We start from the raw sequence: 8,019 nt of genomic DNA on the forward strand, positions 1-8,019 counted from the left end.
GCCACGACGGAGCTCGCCGGCGGCGGGGAGAGCGGCGAAGGCGGCGGGGCACTCGGGCGGTACGGTGGCGGAGTGAGGAGTGCGGGCCGGGAGGGCCCGCGGCGGGCTTCGGCGGGCCGGCCGTGCGGCGATGTGGGCGCGGCGGCTCGCCCTGTCAGTGGGCGACACGTGGCGCGGTGGGGGTGTCGGACATGTCCGGCCGGCAAGATTTCGTCCGGCCGCGTGAGGAGAGGGAGAGGGTTAGGGTTTGATCCGGAATTTTCGGGGAGGACCTATATATAGGCATAGAGGGAGCTAGGAGAGTCCAAATGAGGTGCGGTTTTTGGCCACGTGATCGTGATCGAACGCTCTAGGACATGGAGCAGAGTTTGGTGGCTTTTGGGCCAAATTGGAGGGGTGTTGGGCTGCAACACACACGAGTCCTTTTCGGTCCCTCGGTTAACCGTTGGAGTATCAAACGAAGTCCAAATGGTACGAAACTTGACAGGCGGTCTACCGGTAGTAAACCAAGACCGCTTGGAAAGTCTCGGTCCAATCCGGAAATGTTTAATCCCCACACACAAAAGAAAGCTAGAAATGGCCACCGGAGGAGAACGAAGCGCCGGAATGCAAAACGGACAACGGGAAAAATGCTCGAATGCATGAGACGAACACGTATTCAAATGCAATGCACATGATGACATGATATGAGATGCATGACAACGACAACAACACACGGAGACAAAACCCGAACCCGAGGAAATAAATATAACTTAACGCCGGAAACGGCAAGAGTTGGAGTACAAATAGGGAAAGTTACATCCGGGGTGTTACAACACTCCACCACTACGAAAAGATCTCGTCCCGAGATCTAGGACTGAAAGAACACCGGGTACGCAGAACGGAGGTGATCCTCGCGTTCCCAGGTAGCTTCACGGTCGGAATGGTGTGACCACTTGACTTTGAGAAATTTGATTGACTTGTTGCGAGTCTTGCGTTCAGTCTCTTCAAGAATAGCAACTGGGTGCTCACGATAGGAGAGATCTTCTTGGAGCTCAATGTCCTCGAAGTTGACGGTGCGGTCAGGAGTCTTGAAGCACTTTCGAAGCTGAGAGACATGGAACACGTCATGCACATTTGCAAAGTTTGAAGGAAGCTCGAGTTGATAGGCGAGGTCGCCTCTCTTGCTGACAATCTTGAAAGGTCCCACGTATCTAGGGCAAGCTTCCCTTGGATACCGAAGCGACGAGTACCTTTCATAGGAGAGACGCGGAGGTAAACATGATCTCCGATCTCGAAAGCCAAATCGCGGTGCTTACTATCATAGTAGTTCTTCTAGCGGGATTGGGCTGCTTTGAGGTTATCACGAATGACTTTGCACATTTCCTCTGCTTCTGTGATTAAGTCATTACCCAAAAACTGACGTTCACCGGTTTCAGACCAGTTGAGAGGGGTACGGCACTTCCTGCCATACAGAATTTCAAAAGGGGCCTTGCCCGAACTTGCTTGAAAACTGTTGTTGTAGGAGAATTCAGCATAAGGAAGACAATCCTCCCACTTCATGCCGAAGGAGATCACACAAGCCCTGAGCATATCTTCAAGAATCTGGTTGACACGCTCGACTTGACCACTTGTTTGAGGATGGAAAGCAGTGCTGAAGCGGATGTTAGTGCCCATGGCCTTCTGAAAAGAATCCCAAAACTTCGAGGTAAAGATGCTACCACGGTCTGAAGAGATCACTTGAGGAATACCGTGCAGAGAGACAATTCGAGAGGTATAGAGTTCCGCCAATTGAGCTGCAGTAATCGACTCTTTGATAGGCAGAAAGTGAGCCACTTTGGTGAGTTTGTCGATGACAACGAATATAGCATCATTGCCACGCTTGGACTTTGGAAACCCAGTCACGAAGTCCATTTCAACATGGTCAAACTTCCATTATGGAATGGCAAGAGGTTGGAGGAGACCTGCTGGCCTTTGGTGTTCTGCCTTCACTCTTCTGCAGACATCACATTCATTCATGAATTGAGCGATCTCGCGCTTCATTCGAGTCCACCAATAAGCTTGCTTGAGGTCCTGATACATCTTCGTGCTCCCAGGGAGGATGGAGAGGAGAGAATTGTGAGCCTCGTTCATGATCACTTTACGAAGTTCACCTTTGGGAATAACAATACGATCCTCGAAGAAGAGAGTGTCCTTGTCATCAAGGCGGTAGCACTTGTACTTGGACTGACTCTTGGCAATCCCAATCTTCACCTTTTTCACCATAGCATCAAGAAGCTGGGCTTGACGAATCTGGTCTTCTAAGGTGGGAGAGACTTGAAGGTTGGCGAGGAAACCTTGAGGAACAACTTGCAGATTAAGTTTGCGGAAAGCTTCACAAAGCTCGGGTTGATAAGGCTTAAGAATCAGACTGTTGCAGTAAGCTTTCCTGCTCAGTGCGTCAGCAATCACATTAGCCTTTCCTGGAGTGTACTCAATACTCGGATTATACTCTTGGATCATTTCGACCCATCGAGTCTTCCTGAGGTTGAGATTAGGCTGGGTGAAGATGTACTTGAGACTCTTGTGATCAGTGAAAATGTCCACTTTTCTTCCCAATAGAAGATGTCTCCAAGTCAAAAGAGCATGCACAACTACCGCCAACTCGAGATCATGAGTGGGGTAGTTATTCTCATTAGGCTTCAACTGGCGAGATGTATAAGCAACAACTTTCTTCTCTTGCATCAATACTGCGCCAAGACCTTGGAGAGAGGCATCACAAAAGACCTCGTACGGTTTGGATTCATCAGGCGGAGTTAGAACTGGAGCAGTGATCAATTTCTCTTTCAAAGTGTTGAAAGCAATATCACACTCCGGAGACCAAACGTACTTGACGTGCTTCTGAAGAAGATTTGAGAGAGGCTTCCCGATCTTAGAAAAGTTTTCAACGAATCTTCGGCAATAGCTTGCGAGACCGAGAAAACTGCGGAGTTGCTTCACGTTCTGAGGAGGTTCCCAATTCACAATTGCAGACACCTTCTCAGGATTCATGGCAATGCCCTTGGCAGAGATGATATGACCAAGATAAAGAACCTCATCGAGCCAAAATTCACACTTGGAGAACTTGGCGTAGAACTGATGTTCATTGAGCTTATCGAGAACCAAACGCAAGTGCTTGGCATGATCTTCCTTGTTCTTGGAGAAAACCAAAATGTCATCGAGATAGACCAAAACGAAGTCATTGGTGTAGGCATTGAAGATGAAGTTCATCATGCGAGAGAATGTCGGAGGAGCGTTGGCGAGGCCAAAAGACATGACAGTGTGGATGAAGTTTGTGGATTATGATACTTTCACAAGTGATATGATAGAGAAACTGCTAGCTAATCCTTTCACAAGTGATGGAACATTACATCCCGATTTGCACCTAATCTATGTGGATGAAGTTTGTGGATTATTTAAGCTTGCAGGTATGCCCGAGGATGTTATCAATAAGAAGGTCTTCCCTTTATCTTTGAAGGGAAAGGCATTGACGTGGTTTAGGCTATGTGATGATATGGGATCATGGAACTACAACCGATTGAAATTGGAATTTCACCAGAAGTTTTATCCTATGCATCTTGTTCATCGTGATCATAATTATATATATATATATAATTTTTGGCCTCGCGAAGGAGAAAGCATTGCTCAAGCTTGGGGGAGGCGTAAGTCAATGTTATATTCATGCCCCAATCATGAGCTCTCAAGAGAAATTATTATTCAATTTTTTTATGCTCGGCTTTCTCTCGATAATCGCTCCATGCTCGATACTTCTTGTACTAGCTCTTTTATGATGAAGACTATTGAATTAAAATGGGATTTATTGGAAAGAATTAAACGCAACTCTGAATCTTGGGACCTTGAAGAAGGTAAGGAGTTAGGTATAACACCTAAGTTAGATTGTGTTAAATCTTTTATGGGTACCGATGCTTTCCGTGAATTTAGCACTAAATATGGACTTGACTCTGAGATCCTAGCTTCTTTCTGTGAATCCTTTGCTACTCATGTTGATCTCCCTAAGGAGAAGTGGTTTAAACATAATCCTCCCATTGAAGTAAAAGTAGTTGCACCTATTAAAGTTGAAGAAAAGACTATCACTTATAATGATCCTGTTGTTCCTACTACTTATATTAAGAAACCACCTTTCCCTGTTAGAATAAAGGATCATGCTAAAGCTTCAACTGTGGTTCGTAAGAGTAATACTAGAACACCAACTCCCTCTGAGAAAATTAAATTTGAACCAAGTGTTGCTATGGTTAAATATCTCTTGGCCGATAATATTGATGGGCATGTTATTTACTTCTGTGATGAAGCTGCTAGAATTGCTAAACCCGATACTAAAAATAAACATAGACCTGTTGTAGGCATGCCGGTTATTTCTATTAAAATAGGAGATCATTGCTATCATGGCTTATGTGATATGGGTGCTAGTGCAAGTGCAATACCTCATTCCTTATACAAAGAAATTATGCATGATATTGCACCTGTTGAGATAGAAGAGATTGATGTTACAATTAAGCATGCCAATAGAGATACTATTTCACCGGTTGGGATTGTTAGAGATGTTGAGGTCTTGTATGGGAAAGTTAAATATCCTGCTGATTTTCTTGTTCTTGGTTCCCCACAATATGGCTTTTGTCCCATTATATTTGGTAGACCCTTCTTGAATACTGTTAATGCCCAAATAGACTGCAAAAAGGATGTTGTTACTATTGGTCTAGGGGATATGTCTCATGAGTTTAATTTTGCTAAATTTAGTAGACAACCCCATGATAAAGAATTGCCTAGTAAAGATGATATTATTGGTCTTGCTTCTATTGCCATGCCTCCTAGTGATCCTTTAGAACAATATTTGCTAGACCATGAAAATGATATGTTTATGAATGAAAGAAGGGAAATAGATGAAGTATTCTTTAAACATGGACCTATTTTGAAGCACAACTTTCCTATTGAAATCTTAGGGGATCCTCCTCCAGCCAAGGGTGATCCCATGTTTGATCTTAAACCTTTGCCTGATACTCTTAAATATGCCTATCTTGATGAGAAAGAGATATATTCTGTTATTATTAGTGCTAACCTTTCAGAGCATGAAGAAAAGAAATTATTGAAAACTCTGAAGAAGCACCGTGCTGCTATTGGATATACTCTTAATGTTCTTAAGGGAATTAGTCCCACTCTATTCCAGCACAAAAAATTGGAGAAAGACGCGAAACTGGTTGTTGATCACCAACGACGGTTAAATCCTAAAATGAAAGAAGTGGTAAGAAAAGAAATACTAAAGCTTCTGGAGGCAGGTATAATTTATGCCGTTGCTGATAGTCAGTGGGTAAGTCATGTCCATTGTGTCCCTAAGAAGGGAGGTATTACTGTTGTTCCTAATGATAAAGATGAATTGATCCCACAAAGAATTGTTACAGGTTATAGAGTTGTAATTGATTTCCGCAAATTAAATAAAGCTACTAAAAAGGATCATTACCCTTTACCTTTTATTGATCAAATGCTAGAAATACTATCCAAACATACACATTTTTGCTTTCTAGATGGTTATTCTGGTTTCTCTCTAATACCTGTGTCAAAAGAGGATCAAGAAAAGACAACTTTTACTTGCCCTTTCGGTACCTTTGCTTATAGACGTATGCCTTTTGGTTTATGCAATGCACCTGCTACTTTTCAAAGATGTATGACTGCTATATTCTCTGACTTTTGTGAAAGGATTGTTGACGTTTTCATGGATGATTTTTCTGTATATGGAACTTCTTTTGATGATTGCTTAAGCAACCTTGATCGAGTTTTGCAGAGATGTGAACAAACTAATATTGTCTTGAATTGGGAGAAGTGCCACTTTATGGTTAATGAAGGTATTGTCTTGGGGCATAAATTTTTTGAAAGAGGTATTGAAGTTGATAAAGCTAAGGTTGATGCTATTGAAAAGATGTCGTGCCCCAAGGACATTAAAGGTATAAGAAGCTTCCTTGGTCATGTCGGTTTCTATAGGAGGTTCATTAAGGACTTCTCTAAAATTTCTAGGCCTCTGACTAATCTCTTACAAAAAATATTCCTTTTGTCTTTGATGATGATTGTGTAGAAGCATTTGAAATACTTAAGAAAGCTTTTATTTCTGCACCTATTGTTCAGCCTCCTGATTGGAATTTACCATTTGAAATTATGTGTGATGCTAGTGATTATGTTGTAGGGGCTGTTTCAGGACAAAGAGTTGATAAGAAATGAAATGTTATCCAATATGCTAGTAAAACTCTAGACAGTGCCTAGAGAAATTATACTACTACTGAAAAGGAATTTTTAGGAGTTGTATTTGCTTGGATAAGTTCAGACCTTATATTGTTGATTCTAAAGTAACTGTTCACACTGGTCATGCTGCTATTAAATATCTTATGGAAAAGAAAGATGCTAAACCTAGACTTATTAGATGGGTTCTCTTGCTTCAAGAATTTGATTTGCATATTATTGATAGAAAGGGAGCTGAGAACCCCGTTGCAGACAACTTGTCTAGGCTAGAGAATGTTCTTGATAACCCACTACCTATTTGATGATAGCTTTCCTGATGAATAATTAGTTGTCATAAATGCTTCTTGTACTGCTCCATGGTGTGTTGATTATGCTAATTATATTGTTGCTAAATTTATACCACCTAGTTTCACATACCAGCGACAGAAAAAGTTCTTCTATGATTTAAGACATTACTTCTGGGATGACCCACACCTTTATAAAGAACGAGTAGATGGTGTTATTAGATGTTGTGTACCTGAGCATGAATATGAATAGATCCTACGCAAGTGTCACACCGAGGCTTATGAAGGACACCATGCTAGAGATAGAACTGCACATAAGGTATTGCAATCCGGTTTTTATTGGTCTACTCTCTTCAAAGATGCCCGTAAGTTTGTCTTGTCTTGTGATGAATGTGAAAGAGTTGGTAACATTAGTAGACACCAAGAAATGCCTATGAATTATTCACTTGTTATTGAACCATTTGATGTTTGGGGCTTTGATTATATTGGACCGTTTCCTTCCTCTAATGGGTATACACATATTTTAGTTGATGTTGATTACATTACTAAGTGGGTAGAAGCTATTCCAACTAGTAGTGCTGATCATAACACCTCTATTAAGATGCTTAAAGAAGTTATTTTTCTGAGGTTTGGAGTCCCTAGATATTTAATGACTGATGGTGGTTCACATTTTATTCATGGTGCTTTTCATAAAATGCTTGCTAAGTATGATGTTAATCATAGAATTGCATCTCGATATCATCCACAGTCTAGTGGTCAAGTAGAATTGAGTAACAGAGAGCTTAAATTAATTTTGTAAAAGGCTGTTAATAGATCTAGAAAGAATTGGTCCAAGAAACTTGATGATGCATTATGGGCTTATAGAACTGCATACAAAAATCATATGGGTATGTCTCCGTATAAAATGGTTTATGGTAAACAGTTAATTGAGCTGAAGCGTATGCCTTGCATCGCACACACAACTAAAATCTGAACCGTGTTTGATGCATCCTCCATCGCAAATGTTTTGCACCTTTTTTGATGGGTTTTTTACACCACCGTTTGCGATTATGGCATCGCACATAGTTTCATCGAAGGGTCTCTGATCATAGTGTCGCGTTAGCAGCATCCTGCAGTAGTGAATATACTAGAAGAAATCATGTCAAGCATGTCATGTGTGAAAATGGTGGGCATACATAATGCGCATGACATATCACAAGCATGAAGACAAGATATGAGCAAAATATCATCAATGTATTCGCGAGAGGCCATATGTAAATAGCAATGGGACATGATGACTCTCCCAACACAAAAAGTACCAATAGCATGGGGCATAAAGAAATCATGGCAATAGCTACAAGGATCTCTACCAAGCATGCCAATACACATATGAGTAGTAAAATGGTGAATCATGGGTAGATGCAAGAAAGGGTCACAATTGCATGGCAAAGGCATAGAAGCAAGCCTAACATGCAAAGTGAACATGGTAAAATGGGCATAATGTAACAAGTGATAT

Source organism: Triticum dicoccoides, chromosome 3A (genome assembly GCF_002162155.2).
Source record: "Triticum dicoccoides isolate Atlit2015 ecotype Zavitan chromosome 3A, WEW_v2.0, whole genome shotgun sequence".
NCBI classification, from domain to species: Eukaryota; Viridiplantae; Streptophyta; class Magnoliopsida; order Poales; family Poaceae; genus Triticum; species Triticum dicoccoides.